The 16326-nt window shown below is 37.0% G+C and overlaps 1 protein-coding gene across 3 annotated transcripts in view; it reads left to right on the top strand.

Annotated features, from left to right (window-relative positions):
- Positions 1-1149: 1149 nt before the first annotated feature.
- Positions 1150-16326, top strand: part of LOC137239747 (myosin heavy chain, cardiac muscle isoform) — a 51356-nt gene continuing 36179 nt past the window's right edge. For 2 of the 3 annotated variants that reach the window (XM_067765370.1, XM_067765369.1), the window contains exon 1: positions 1155-1688. The gene's annotated coding sequence lies outside the window, so the exon portion shown is untranslated. Of the gene's footprint in view, positions 1689-16326 lie in introns of all 3 variants that reach the window. The other variant, XM_067765368.1, reaches the window with a different exon arrangement.

The following is a 16326-nucleotide window of genomic DNA, read 5'->3' as shown; positions in this document are numbered from 1 at the left end:
GATGGATTATTATTATATATTATTTGTGAATTTTTTTATTGAAAATCTATAGAAAAGTAATTCACCCGCTTTTTTTTTTAAAATCTTCAATAAAAATGAAAAGATAAAAAGTAAAATATAAACTAAAATTTAAATTAAAAATGTTAATATAAATAAAGACTAAAAAACTTTGAAAAAGTTATGAGTTTAAAATATTAAAAAAAAAAAAACATTTAATAAAAGTTCGAATATAAATTTAAACTTTTAAGATATATAAAAGATCTAAAAAGTTATTGAACAAAAAAAAAAAAAAAAAAAAAAAAAAAAAAAAATAAATAAAACTCGCAAATTTTAATACACATAAATGTCAATTTGCCTAAATAAAGATAGATAAATAATCAAAGACTTTAATTATTTTGAAGAATTGTAAAAATTTAAAAGTTAAAAAATAAAAAAAATATAAAATATGATAAAAAATCAACTCGTCGGCAAAAAGGACATAAAATAGACCAAATGTGTCTACGAAATGGAAAACAAACGAACAATTTTTTTTTAACTATACGAGGTAATAATGAATGAGTAAATTGCTGGTAAAAGAAAAAAAAAAAAAAAATTAAGCGCAAATCTATAGAAAATTGAATAAATATGAATCAAAAAATAAACAAAATAAATTTGAATATATAAAAATTTAATCATACAAGGAGTAAACTAATTTGCTAAAGTATAATATTAATAGTATTAATAACAATATTAAGAACAATTATAATAATATGTACTAACAAAATAATAATATAATCATAAATTAAAAACCTCAACTAATTAAAAAAATTAAAATTTTGATAATTGAAAACTAAAGAGATTCAGGTTTTTAATGAAAGAGAAAAACAATTTTTTAAAATTCATTATACGAAAAAAGTGAATTTTTTTTAATGAAATAATACAGAGATAAACAAAAAGCAAATTTATTTGAAAAAAAAAAAAAACAATATCAATTTTCATTAAAACAAATTTAAAACACACAACCATAATTTTTACCCTAAGCGAATTTGCTAAATGAAATTCAATTATATAAATAGTTAACAACTCAAATTCATGGACATCATTGTATAAATAAAAAAACAAAAATTGTAAAAATAAAAAAAATTTAAGTTTAAAAAATTTAAAAAAATTTCTATTTTGAGGAAGAAAAAAAAAAACATGAATAAAATATATGAAAAGATAATACTACAGCTACTTTACAAAATTATCAATAAAAAAAATTTACCTAAAAAAAATAAAAATATTGTGTAATAAATATATTCTTATTCGTTTCAAATAAAAAAAATTTAAAAACTATAAAACAAATTTGTAGCTCAATTCTTATAAGGAAAAATTGAACACAAATAAACCAAGAATGAACAAATTGAATATAACTTAAACATATGTACATAGAAACACCGCAATAATTTCTATTTCCGGTCTCGTCTATTAGTTCTCGGTATAAGTAATATTCAACAAGTAGTATTTTAGCCATGTTCAGACATACCAACTGATTCATACAATTATTAAGAACTCTAAATACCAAATAAAGCATCTTTGGAGCATTTCTACAAAACAAAAGCACTGTGGCAATTACCTCTACATACTCGTATATTTATCAATTGAATAACTATTGGTGCCGCCACCAGCGTCACCAGCATCATCACCGCCAACACATCTGTAAATTTTTGGTGAGTATAATGAACAATGGCAGGCGCCAGTTAATGATTACGCATATGCCATCATAATTAATGCACACATATTTTAAATTTTTATGTATTTTCTTTGTATTTCGCTTGCTTTAATTTTTTTCTAGTTTCGCTTTTCTTTTATTTAAAATAATTTTTTTTTTGAATTTTTTGTTTTGTTTAACTTCTAAATGCGTTTTACCTACATTCCGGGATGAGCTAACAAAACTAGAGTATTGCTCTCTGCCTCACAACAAAGGCAAACTCACTCTGCACTCTCGCAAATATTACTCTCTTTCTGTTTGTGCCTTTCTCTTCGTATTTGATTTGCTCGCGTAAAAGATTGCCAACAGTTTTAGTGGTAACTTTGGGCTTTTTTGACACCGGAATGGATGCATGGCGGAACCAGTAACAAGTGACTGCCGGAAATCAGCTGATTGCCACTTTCTTTAGGTTCAAATCTTGACTTTCTTGACCACCAAGCCCATCTCTACTATCGCTTTTAAGAGCAGTTCCCAATGAATTACAATTAGCATCAAAAGTACTCAACAACCATTTAGCTTTAAACTGACCGACTCACAAACAAACCAAACGATATTCTTGCACTTAAAGAGCTCAGGCGTTCATCCCAAAAGAAATCTGCATACTCGTCGACGATCTGAAATCCCATGATCATCTAGATTCTTAGAAAATGTCGCCCATGAGCCTCCTACTGCCCACGGGATACCCTAGCAGACAACTGATTGACACAAATTCCGCTCCCGCGGAAAGCTAAAAGATGTCTCGGGAATCAATAAGACGATTGGCCTATTGCTCGGGTCATCAGCGACAGCCATAAAGAATTGTTGAATTCCTTTGTCTTAATCACCTGCGATGGCTGAAGAGTTCATTTACCTCAATCTTTATCTAATATACGTCCTTGCATGGGCGGCAATAGTCGCACACAGTACTTCATCATCATTCCATATGACAATATGAAGACCATAAATGAGTAAGAAGCGGCAGCAAGGGTCCTATTTTCCAGTTGCACATTCTTAAATATTTATTTTTGTTGTTTACGGCCTTTGAATTATAACTTTTTAAATATAAACGAGCTCTAGGCCAAATATTTGTATATTCTTAATAAAACACAATACGTGAATTTTTGATATACAATTATATTATTTAATTTGTCGATATTTCGACTTCAGTCTGAAGTCATCATCAGGACTAGGTACGAAAAGAACAAACATACATATTAAAATCATAAAAATACACATTTGCACAGGTACAGAACTTACATTTTTGAATGCAATATGTCGACTAGTGTAACAAAAATATAAGTTTACGAACAGTGCAAAGCAAATAACAATAAAATGTAAATAACACACAGCCGTTATCATAAACAAAAAATGAACATAAGCAGAAAGTTATCTAAATGAGTAGTGAGCGCCGCTCAAGTGATATCAGCTGCAGCCTGTTTACCAAAGAGTTCACCTGCAGGCTGCAGCTGATATCACTTGAGCGGCGCTCACTACTCATTTAGATAACTTTCTGCTTATGTTCATTTTTTGTTTATGATAACGGCTGTGTGTTATTTACATTTTATTGTTATTTGCTTTGCACCAAAGAGTTCACCTGCAGGCTGCAGCTGATATCACTTGAGCGGCGCTCACTACTCATTTAGATAACTTTCTGCTTATGTTCATTTTTTGTTTATGATAACGGCTGTGTGTTATTTACATTTTATTGTTATTTGCTTTGCACTGTTCGTAAACTTATATTTTTGTTACACTAGTCGACATATTGCATTCAAAAATGTAAGTTCTGTACCTGTGCAAATGTGTATTTTTATGATTTTAATATGTATGTTTGTTCTTTTCGTACCTAGTCCTGATGATGACTTCAGACTGAAGTCGAAATATCGGCAAATTAAATAATATAATTGTATATCAAAAATTCACGTATTGTGTTTTATTAAGAATATACAAATATTTGGCCTAGAGCTCGTTTATATTTAAAAAATTCTTAAATATTATTATTTTAAACCTTTGCCACGGGGGTCTGCTAGTTGTGATCTTCTTCTAGCTGAAAACATCACTCTGACGATATGTCTTCTATTGCATTGTTACGAATAACTAAATGAAGTGGATTTCTGGCTGCAAAAGAGTTTAGCAGTTTTTTAACTTTTAGCACATCTGTGCTAAAACCTTCGAAGTTACACAGCTGATTGGTGAAGTGAGAACAGATGCACGGCAATACTCCACATCAAGACATGAACGGCAACAGAAACAGAAGTTATTCTTCTAAGCATAATCTTATATTTGATCTTCCTTAAGGGAGTAATTAAAACTCAGATCCAAATCTTTATATCCTATCCTAGCGAACGTACAGCAGGCGTACCTGACCCTGGGTAGGCAGAGCTGATGCATATGAAGTACTCCACCGTGTTATCGTCCTATGGCAGCAAGGGCGGTAAAACAGAAGTTAAGTTTTTGTCCAAAACGTCATACCTTTTTCTAGTGATGGTGATTATATGAGACAATATATTTTTTCCAATGGGTCTGTCCTACGTATGTACTACATTGGAAAAAAAACCATTGTCACATTTTAAAGTTGAAAGGGCAGTATATCAAGAAGCTACCCTGCTGACTCGAAGCATTCCAACTTACCTTAGAAAAGGTGGAGCAGCTGCACTGAATGTGATCCTCTGTTTTTTTTTTCTTCTGTAAGGCAGGTATCCTCCCATCTGATTGTAATAAAACCAGGGCAGATGTACAGAATACGCTTGGCCGTACCACAACACTTAGGACAGGGAAGGCAGTAAGGAGACAGAACTTACTACCAGTTAAGTATTCGACAGAACTTCAGGCGCTTCCTACGCCACCCGGCTCTATGTACCGGAGCTACTCGGGATTTTTTTGTCGGCTATCATTTTAGTGTAACCCCATTTAATTTGTTGCGTCTCCACAGAACTCCCAGCAAGGTAACCAGTAGTCCAGTAGCCGTTTGCGAGAGACAGCGGAGATACTGCAATCCATAAAACAATATCCACTGCGACTTTGCTGGTAAATGTAACATAATTAAAATTACCATCATTAAATAATTGGAGTTTTATCACCTAGGCGATTGTGGACATTCTGTAGCAATTTACGGAAGTAAACCCTGCCCCGCGATAACTGACGGCAGTTGGGATTACAAAAGGCAGACCGAATTCTCTGCTGCCTGACGGAAATCCTGTTACAAATATGGATATATCTTACACATATTTAACAAACGCGGCTCTGGCGATCCCGAATTCCTCATGGAACTAAAGGATGGCGGGGCTGAATGGTCTAAAAAGTTCAATGTGGCCATTTTAACTCGTTCTCGAAACGGTCGGGCTTGTACACTTACACTTACACTTGCTACGATAACACTCCCCAAAATCTTCATGAAGTGTTTTTATCGCTACCACTACAACAACAACAACAACAACAACCTAAGATCATGAACTCAATTCCCAGGAAAGGCAACATGAAAATACTCTAGAAACAAGGTTTTCTAACAGGCTCACCGTTGGGCGGTGGTTAGAAAAACATTCCGAGTGTATTTTGGCAATGAAAAGCGAAAATTCACCGGCATTGCTGATACCAGTCGGGGACGACTTACAACGTCAAATTGGAAGAGAAGCTCGCTCTAAATCTCCTCGGGGGTATATTACGGCTAGATAATATTATTACTATGTTCATATTTGCGTTAAGCTTATACAGTCCTCCATTATACCTCCTTCGATGCGTGCCATTCGCATTACGAGCAGGATAAAAAACTTGCGAAAGAAATTTTATTTAGAACACGCCAAGTGTCATATCACTTCTTTCGACACCGCTAAAAACTCCGAGTCATAGAAAAGGATAGGTATAGAACATGTTTTTTTTTGTTGGGCGAGACAAGGCTGTGCTTTTCAATTGCTCACCCAGTCCAAAGAAGCATGTGATTGAAAAAGAAAACAAATTATTCTCCGTCCTATATGGGTTTTCTTGCTTATGCTGGCTCCCAGATCAGCAGTGACATGGCTGCCGAGACTCGAATGCGCAAATTTTTTCATTGACGACAGTTAGAACTTCGTTTTGTCCTCCTGCGCGGCACGTTACACCCTTTCAGTGGAGTTCGAATTTGCAGCTCCGTTCAAAACTTCTGAAATCGAGTTTACAACTCCTCGACAGACAATGATTCAAAAAATCTTCCATTTTTCAAATTTTGGTACAAAATTTTTTTATTATGACAACAATTTTTAATTTTTCTAAATTGCTTCATAAAACATGCGCACTTTTTTCGAAATCTCTCTTCGCGCATATTTTGGTTACTAAATATGAAATATCATGACTCTCAGCATACAATAACGTTGGCACAGCTGATCGTGGCCGATGCCTCAATGGTACATTCGTCCTCTCTCGTGTAGTATGTACTCCGTCGATCGTGTAAACAATAAAAAATTTTGAAATCGTTTCGTTCAATTTGTTGTTTTGCAAACAAGCACAAGTGTAGGAGTGTAAATATGTATATACTGTAATCTCTTGTAGTTTTTTGTGTTTGCTTCATTTGAGATCACAAATTCAAAGTGAAAATTGCATTCACCTGTTGATTGATTTTTTATGCTACTCGTTTAATTGATTTTGAATTGCTAATGGTTTTAAATAAGTATTTTAGTTGTTGTTGTTGTCCACGAATGTCTTGGAGAGTGTTGTCGATGTTGATGGTCCTTTGCCGGATGCACCAGTCCGACCATCTCGGGAACAGTTTTGTATGACCACATTAAACCTTCTAGGCCATCCCGCACCCCACCCTCTACATCCATGAGGTACTTGGGGTCGCCAGAGTCTCTCCTGTTAAAGTAACAGGATTCGCCACGGTAGGTGAGGTTGACAATTGGGTTGGAGAAGCTATATTTTGCACTGGCAACACCTGGAAGTGGTTGCGCTATACAACCCCTTTAATGAATTTGGTATTTTAGTCTCCCCTTACGACAAGCATACCTCCCGCGGGTATATTCTAAGACCTCTAAGCCGCTGGTTCTCAGGTGTTAACGTTTTTATACAGGTTTTGATAGTTCCATAGCAGTTAGCGCCATCTAATATCGGGCAAACGGAATATATGGTCTCGCGCCTGAGATTCGAAGGAGATATTGGGGTCACAATTGAGCCGGACTGTTGGTGCCAGGGTGCAGAAATGACAGCGAATACTATACACGTGTATACGAATAGTTTCAAATTAATGGAAAGGGTCGGGTCTGTTGTTTACTGCTTCGATGCAGAAATAAGTAGATTCTACAGGCTGCAAGATTACTGCAGCGTATTTCATGCGGAAATTACAGCTGTGTAGAAAGCAGCAGCGATTCTGGAGGAAGAGTGCTTAAGCTGCAGTCGTGTCAATATATATTTTGATAGTCAGTCGGTGATTAAGGCAATAATCTCACACGGTACTTCACGAAGTGTTCTGGAATGCAAAGAAGCATTGGAAAAACTGCACTTAGGCCGGACCATACATCTTTACTAGGTTCCCGGTCATAAAGGGATAGAAGGTAACGAAAAGGCGGGTGGGTTGGCAAAGGAGGGTGCAACACTCGCTGAGTCAACCATAGACGTCCCAATCCGCTTGGGAGAAATCAAAAGGAGACAGGAGTTGCATATGATCCATCAAATAGGAATGCGTGCACAAAAGCGCAGAGCTGCAACATTTCTAAGATAATGTGCAAAGTCTACGCCATTAGAGTCACAAAGTGGCTCATATCTCCAAAGAGAGAAGACTTAAGGACCCTCAAGATGGACATACTAAATGGACACTGCATTCTGGCATCACCTGCTTATAAGTTATGTCGCGTCAGTAAAAGCAGTTGTAGTTAGTGCGAGATGCAGGAAGAAACACTGGAGCACGTGCTGTGTTCGTGGTCAAGGCTCCAGAAATTAGGGGCGGTAGAGTTGCAAGATCTCGAGGCAGCAATTAAGCTTGATCCTAGAAAACTTCTAGTATTTGGCAAGAGGAGTTATTCTGTAACATAAGTCCTCGTATCTGATTGCGGCTCCTCCGTTTGGTCGTCAGACAAATTCTGGTAACACTATGGACAAATTTAGTCTATGTAAGGTCTTTATTAACCGGGTTTTGTTTCATAGTTTTTGTTTTTTGCAGATTAGAACAAATATTTTAAGAAAATTTCATTTAGGAGTATATTTTTAAAAGAAAAATGAAAAAAAAAAAATGAAAAATAAAATTTTAAATTTGAAAGCCTTTTTCCTTTCAACCGAAGCTGGTTTGCACTCCTTGGTATCATCTTTAAAATGTCGCTCGACCTCAAAAATTACACACGTGGTATTCTTGGATATGCACTGTTCGAGGATCTAGCACCGACTCGTCACAGTCAAAATACGCGCGAATAAAGGCAAGATATAAACAAGTAAGGAAGGTTAAGTTCGGGTGTAACCGAATATTACATACTCCGTTGAGAGCTATGGTGGCAATATAAGGGAAAATAAGCATGTAGGAAAATGAACCGAGGGTAACCCTGCAATGTGTTTGTATGACATTTGTATCAAATGAAAGGCATTAAAGAGTATTTTATGATGGAGTGGGCCATAATTCTATAGGTGGACGCCATTTAGGGATATCGCCATAAAGGTGGATCAGGGTTGACTCTAGAATTTGTTTGTACGATATAGGTATCAAATGAAATGTGTTAATGAGTCCTTTTAAAAGGGAGTGGGCCTTAGTTCTATAGGTGGACGCCCTTTTGAGATATCGCCATAAAGGTGGACCAGGGGTGACTCTAGACTTTGATTGTACGATATGGGTATCAAATGAAATGTGTTAATGAGTCCTTTTAAAAGGGAGTGGGCCTTAGTTCTATAGGTGGACGCCTTTTCGAGATATCGCCATAAAGGTGGACCAGGGGTGAGTCTAGACTTTGATTGTACGATATGGGTATCAAATGAAAGGTGTTAATGAGTATTTTAAAAAGGCGTGAGGCTTAGTTCTATAGGTGGACGCCTTTTCGAGATATCGACCAAAATGTGGACCAGGGTGACCCAGACCATCATCTTTCGGGTACCGCTAATTTATTTATATATGAAATGCCACGAACAGTATTCCTGCCATGATTCCAAGGGATTTTTATTTCGCCCTGCAGAACTTTTTCATTTTCTTCTACTTAATATGGTAGGTGTCACACCCATTTTACAAATTTTTTTTCTAAAGTTATATTTTGCGTCACAAACCAATCCAATTACCATGTTTCATCCCTTTTTTCGTATTTGGTATAGAATTATGGCATTTTTTTCATTTTTCGTAATTTTCGATATCGAAAAAGTATGCGTGGTCATAGTCGGATTTCGGGCATTTTTCATACCAATTCAAAGTGAGTTCGGATAAGTACGTGAACTGAGTTTAGTAAAGATATATCGATTTTTGCTCAAGTTATCGTGTTAACGGCCGAGCGGCAGGACAGACGGTCGACCGTGTATAAAACTGGGCGTGGCTTCAACCGATTTCGCCCATTTTCACAGAAAACAGTTATCGTCGTTGAACCTATGCACCTACCAAATTTCACAAGCATTGATAAATTTTTTTTCGACTTATAGCATTAAAAGTATTCTAGACGAATTAAATGAAAAAGGGCGGAGTTACGCCTATTTTGAAATTTTCTTTTATTTTTGTATTTTGTTGCACTATATCATTACTGGAGTTGAATGTTGCATTATTTACTTATATCCTGTAAATATATTTAATTTTTTCTTAAACATTTACTTAAAAAAAAAATTTTTTTAAAAGTGGGCGTGGTCGTTCTCCGATTTTGTTAATTTTTATTAAGCATACATATAGTAATAGAGTAACGTCATGATATCTTCAACGACTGCCAAATTACAGCTTGCAAAAATTTTAAATTATCTTCTTTTAAAAGTGGGCGGTGCCACGCCCATTGTCCAAAATTTTACTAATTTTCTATTCTGCATCATAAGTTCAACTCACCTACCAAGTTTCATCGCTTTCTCCGTCTTTGGTAATGAATTATCGCACTTTTTCGGTTTTTCGAAATTTTCGATATCGAAAAAGTGGGCGTGGTTATAGTCCGATATCGTTCATTTTAAATAGCGATCTGAGATGAGTGCTCAGGAACCTACATACCAAATTTCCTCAAGAGACCTCAAAATTTATTCAAGTTATCGTGTTAACGGACGGACGGAAGGACGGACGGACGGACATGGCTCAATCAAATTTTTTTTTCGATCCTGATGATTTTGATATATGGAAGTCTATATCTATCTCGATTCCTTTATACCTGTACAACCAACCGTTATCCAATCAAAGTTAATATACTCTGTGATCTCTGCTCAACTGAGTATAAAAACACAAGGAAAGCTAGGCGTGAAAGGCCTAGCAACAGACTGCCAATGATTTCGTAACTTGCCTTCCATACCTGTTCTTTGAGCGGACAAGCAGTGGCATCATATCTCTAGGGCACTTCGTACCGTCGTCGAGGAAAAAATTTGTTACTGGCGCCCACGGGAAAACAATCGAGACGATGCGCTGCAACCGAAAGAAAGGACATTTCCTACAAGACAACGTTAAGATTGCACGCAACAAGAAGGGTGTTTGAACGATACCGTGAGTTAAAAAGTGGAGCGGACGCATTTTCTGAACGAAAAAAATAGATGCAGAAAGACATAAGTGAGAGCAGCTTAAGCTGCTAGCCACCAGAAATAACATGCGCAAATTTTACCAAACAGTTCGGCGACAGATGGAAGATTTCAAGCGCGGAGCACACTTCTGTAAGAACGAAAGCGGCGACCTAGAAGCCGATGTCCAGAGAGTACTTAAATGAGGGAACTCTTTTCTGTCCTTCTGTTGTTTTTGTTGTAGCAATAAGAACACTCCCCGAAGGTTTTGAGGAGTGTTATCGATGTTGGTGGTCCTTTGCTGGATACAGATCCGATACGTTCCGATAGCAAGCACCTTTAAAGTATAAGTATAAAACGAACACATGGAACCTTCTAGGTCATACCGCCCTTACACCCCCTAGTTACATGAGGAACTTGGGTTCGTAAGTGCTTCGGCTACTAAAGAAAAAGGATTCTCCACCGGTAGGTGAGGTTAACAATCGGGTTGGAGAAGCTATAAATTGTACAGGCAACACCCTTCCTTGAAAGGGTTGCGCTACAGAACCCATTGAATCATTTAGGTATTTTAGTCGCTTCTAACGACAAGCATATGGGGGCATATTCTAAGCCCCCAAACCTGCTGGGTTCTGTTGTTCAAAATGGAGACAACGATGAAAGACCCGGGGAAAATAATAAAGAAGAGCCCGCTATCGATGACGATGCAATTAATGTTTCGCCACCCACCCACCCGACAATAATGAAGTCAGAGTGGCAATAAAACAAAATCTTCGAGAAGATTTGGGCCGAGCTTCTGTTCCGATTCGAATCGTGCTCCTATACATTTTTCCTGCAAATTGGAGGGGTGGGCCTACATGTTTTCGAAAGGCAGGTGAAAAACAGATGTTTTTTAGAAGTAAGTCCAAAAAAAGGCTTTTAAATATAACTTTTTGAAACGTTCCAATAGAAGTTAATAAATCCATCGAAACGCGGATTTATTTGGTATTAAGTTTTATTACGTAGGCGTTTCATTTTTATACTAAGTTGAGCAGAGCTCACAGAGTATATTAATTTTGATTGGATAACGGTTGGTTGTACAGGTATAAAGGAATCGAGATAGATATAGACTTCCATATATCAAAATCATCAGTATCGAAAAAAAATTCGATTGAGCCATGTCCGTCCGTCCGTCCGTTCGTCCGTTAACACGATAACTTGAGTAAATTTTGAGGTATCTTGATGAAATTTGGTATGTAGGTTCCTGGGCACTCATCTCAGATCGCTATTTAAAATGAACGATATCGGACCACGCCCACTTTTCGATATCGAAAATTTCGAAAAATCGAAAAAGTGCGATAATTCATTACCAACTACGGATAAAACGATGAAACTTGGTAGGTGAGTTGAACTTTTGACGCAGAATAGAAAGTTAGTAAAATTTTGGACAATGGGCGTGGCACTGCCCACTTTTAAAAGAATGTAATTTAGAAGTTTTGCAAGCTGTAATTTGGCAGTCTTTGAAGATATCATGATGAAATATGGAAGGAACGTTACTCTTATTACTATATGTATGCTTAATAAAAATTAGCAAAATCGGAGAACGACCACGCCCACTTTTTAAAAAAAAATTTTTTTAAAGTCAAATTTTAAAAGACAAGTTAATATCTTTACAGTATATAAGTAAAGTATGTCAACATTCAACCATGATATGGTGCAATAAAATACAAAAATAAAAGAAAATTTCAAAATGGGCGTGGCTCCGCCCTTTTTAATTTAATTTGTCTAGAATACTTTTAATGCCATAAGTCGAACAAAAATTTACCAATCCTTGTGAAATTTGGTAGAGGCTTAGATTCTAAGACAATAACTGTTTTCTGTGAAAAAGGGCGAAATCGGTTGAAGCCACGCCCAGTTTTTATACACAGTCGACCGTCTGTCCTTCCGCTCGGCCTTTAATACGATAACTTGAGGAAAAATCGAACTCACTTTGTATTGGTGTAAAAAGTGGCCGAAATCCGACTATGACCACGCATACTTTTTCGATATCGAAAATTACGAAAAATGAAAAAAATGCCATAATTAGTACCAAATACGAAAAAAGGGATGAAACATGGTAATTGGATTGGTCTATTGACGCAAAATATAACTTTAGAATAAAACTTTGTAAAATGGGTGTGACACCTACCATATTAAGTAGAAGAATAGGAAAAAGTTCTGCAGGGCGAAATCAAAAGCACCACCACTCTCTCTTAAAACCCTCACTAATACCTTTAATTTGATACCCATATCGTACAAACACATTACAGAGTCACCCCTGGTCCACCTTTATGGCGATATCGCGAAAAGGCGTCCACCTATAGAACTAAGGCCCACTCCCTTTTAAAATACTCATTATCATCTTTCGTTTGACATCCATATCGTACAAACAAATTCTAGAGTCACCCCTGGTCCACCTTTATGGCGATATCTCGAAAAGGCGTCCACCTATAGAACTAAGGCCCACTCCCTTTTAAAATACTCATTAACACCTTTCATTTGATACCCATATCATGCATTCAAATTCTAGAGTCACTCCTGGTCCACCTTTATGGCGATATCTCGAAAAGGCGTCCACCCATAGAACTAAGGCACACTCCGTTCTAAAATACTCATTAACGCCTTTCGTTTGATACCCATATTGTACAAACGCATTCTAGAGTCACCCCTGGTCCACGTTTATGGCGATATCTCGAAAAGGCGTCCACTTATAGAACTAAGGCCCACTTCCTTTTAAAGTAATCATTAACACCTTTCATTTGATACCCATATCGTACAAAAAAATTCTAGAGTCACCCCTGGTCCACCTTTATGGCGATATCTCGAAAAGGCGCCCACCTATAGAACTAAGGCCCACTCCCTTTTAAAATACTCATTAACACCTTTCATCATTTGATACCCATATCGTACAAACAAATTCTAGAGTCACCCCTGGTCCACCTTTGTGGCGATATCTCGAAAAGGCATCCACCTATAGAACTAAGGCCCACGCCCTCTGAAAATTGATGTATGTATATATATTGTATATCAAAGTTTTTAATAAAGGAAAAGAAAAAAAATACTCATTAACACCTTTCGTTTGACACCCATATCGTACAAACAAATTCTAGAGTCACCCCTGGTCCACCTTTATGGCGATATCTCGAAAAGGCGTCCACCTATAGAACTAAGGCCCACTCCCTTTGAAAATACTCATTAACACCTTTCATTTGATACCCATATCATGCATTCAAATTCTAGAGTCACTCCTGGTCCACCTTTATGGCGATATCTCGAAAAGGCGTCCACCCATAGAACTAAGGCACACTCCGTTCTAAAATACTCATTAACACCTTTCGTTTGATACCCATATTGTACAAACGCATTCTAGAGTCACCCCTGGTCCACGTTTATGGCGATATCTCGAAAAGGCGTCCACTTATAGAACTAAGGCCCACTTCCTTTTAAAGTAATCATTAACACCTTTCATTTGATACCCATATCGTACAAAAAAATTCTAGAGTCACCCCTGGTCCACGTTTATGGCGATATCTCGAAAAGGCGTCCACTTATAGAACTAAGGCCCACTTCCTTTTAAAGTAATCATTAACACCTTTCATTTGATACCCATATCGTACAAAAAAATTCTAGAGTCACCCCTGGTCCACCTTTATGGCGATATCTCGAAAAGGCGTCCACCTATAGAACTAAGGCCCACTCCCTTTTAAAATACTCATTAACACCTTTCATCATTTGATACCCATATCGTACAAACAAATTCTAGAGTCACCCCTGGTCCACCTTTGTGGCGATATCTCGAAAAGGCATCCACCTATAGAACTAAGGCCCACGCCCTCTGAAAATTGATGTATGTATATATATTGTATATCAAAGTTTTTAATAAAGGAAAAGAAAAAAAATACTCATTAACACCTTTCATTTGATACCCATATCGTACAAATAAATTCTAGAGTTACCCCTGGTCCACCTTTATGGCGATATTTCGAAAAGGCGTCCACCTATAGAACTAAGGCCCGCGCCATTTTAAAACACTCATTACCACCTGTCATTTGATACCCATATTGTACAAACACATTCTAGAGTCACCCCAGGTCCACGTTTATGGCAATATCCCGAAAAGGCGTCCACCCATAGAACTAAGGCCCACTCCCTTTTAAAATACCTATCAACACCTTTCGTTTGATACCCATAATGTACAAACGCATTCTAGAGTCAATCCTGGTCCACCTATATAACAGTATCCCGAAAAGGCGTCCACCTATAGAACTAAGGCCCACTCCCTTTTAAAATACTCATTAACACCTTTTCTTTGATATCCATATAGTACAAACAAATTCTAGAGTTACCCCTGGTCCACCTTTATGGCGATATCTCGAAAAGGCATCCACCTATAGAACTAAGGCCCACTCCCTTTTAAAATACTCATTAACACCTTTCATTTGATACCCATATCGTACAAACAAATTCTAGAGTCACCCCTGGTCCACCTTTATGGCGATATCTGGAAAAGGCGTCAACCCATAGAACTAAGGCCCACTACCTTTTAAAATACTCATTAACACCTTTCGTTTGATACCCATATCGTACAAACAAATTCTAGAGTCACCCCTGGTCCACTTTTATGGCGATATCCCTAAATGGTGTCCACCTATAGAACTATGGCCCACTGCCTCTTAAAATACTCTTTAATACCTTCCATTTGACACACATGTCATACAAACACATTCCAGGGTTACCCTAGGTTCATTTTACAACATGGTGATTTTCCCTTATTTTGTCTCCATAGCTCTCAACTGAGTATGTAATGTTCGGTTACACCCGAACTTAGCCTTCCTTACTTAAAAATAAAAAAAAGCTTTCCTTACTTGTTTCTTATAATTTTTGGGATGAGTCTTTTCCCGCCCTTTGGTGAGATGCATTGTAAACAGAATCAAAGACAATGTTACTCATACGCCATGGCATTCGTATACATACTCGTACATACATACACATTTTCAAATTTAGGTTTACCATACATCCATCTACTATATATTACTAAAACTCTTTTTATATCTTTGGTGCGGCCAATATTAGAATACGCTTCGATAATCAGGAGCCCTCGTTACCAGACGCACTGCGACAAATTAGAGTCGGTTCAAAAGCAATTCCTGATTTTTGCGCTAAGGGACTTACGATGGGACCCCTCAAGGATTCTGCCTCCCTACTCCTGCCGTTTAAAACTTATTCAGCTCCCTACGTTACGGGGTCGTAGGGAGATGGTAGGTGTGTTATTTGTAGTAAAAGTTATTAGAGTGATGGTAAATAGCCCTTTTCTGCTCGGTGAAATTGTATTTAAGACATTTTCAACCGCTTCATATAAGCACATGCAGACCGAATTTTGAAATGCACGAACCTCTTCGTTGTCTGTGCACTGACTTCAATAAGCACTGCAAAAACATTGCTACATGTGACTCACTCTACGTAATAAAAAAATATCTGCTGACTACATTAAATACGCAACGATTTGGGTGGGTGGCTTGGAATCACGTCCTTTCCAACCTATCACTCTTATCATGAGATCCAGTAACTTTGGGCGGGTGGCTTGGAATCACGTCCTTTCCAACCTCCCACACATCGCAGCTCTACTTGTTATGTGTCAAATATACATCAGCTGCTCGAAATCACGTCCATTCCGACAGCACTAATAATCAATTCCCGTTTCTCGGCATCACGGTCCATCCAGACAACTGATTTAATAATGTATATAGTCAGATTTGGGAATCAAACACGCGTCTTCGATGTATTCTCCAAAACTAAAGCTTTATTTCAAATCATTCGTTACACAAGTTATACTTAAAACTTAAACTACGCTCTCTTAATAATAAATAACCGTAACTAAAACTAAATGGAAAGTTAAATGATTGCTCTCTAAGTTCATTCGCTCTGTTCTTATTTCTTCTCTTATATAAACTTAAATATATGTATAATTATATATAAGTGTACTTATGTACACATGCTGCTTA

The sequence above is a fragment of the Eurosta solidaginis genome, chromosome 2 (genome assembly GCF_040869045.1).
Source record: "Eurosta solidaginis isolate ZX-2024a chromosome 2, ASM4086904v1, whole genome shotgun sequence".
Lineage (NCBI taxonomy): Eukaryota > Metazoa > Arthropoda > Insecta > Diptera > Tephritidae > Eurosta > Eurosta solidaginis.
The sequence above is the reverse complement of the archived record's forward strand: the minus strand, read 5'-3'. Positions and strand labels throughout refer to the sequence as shown.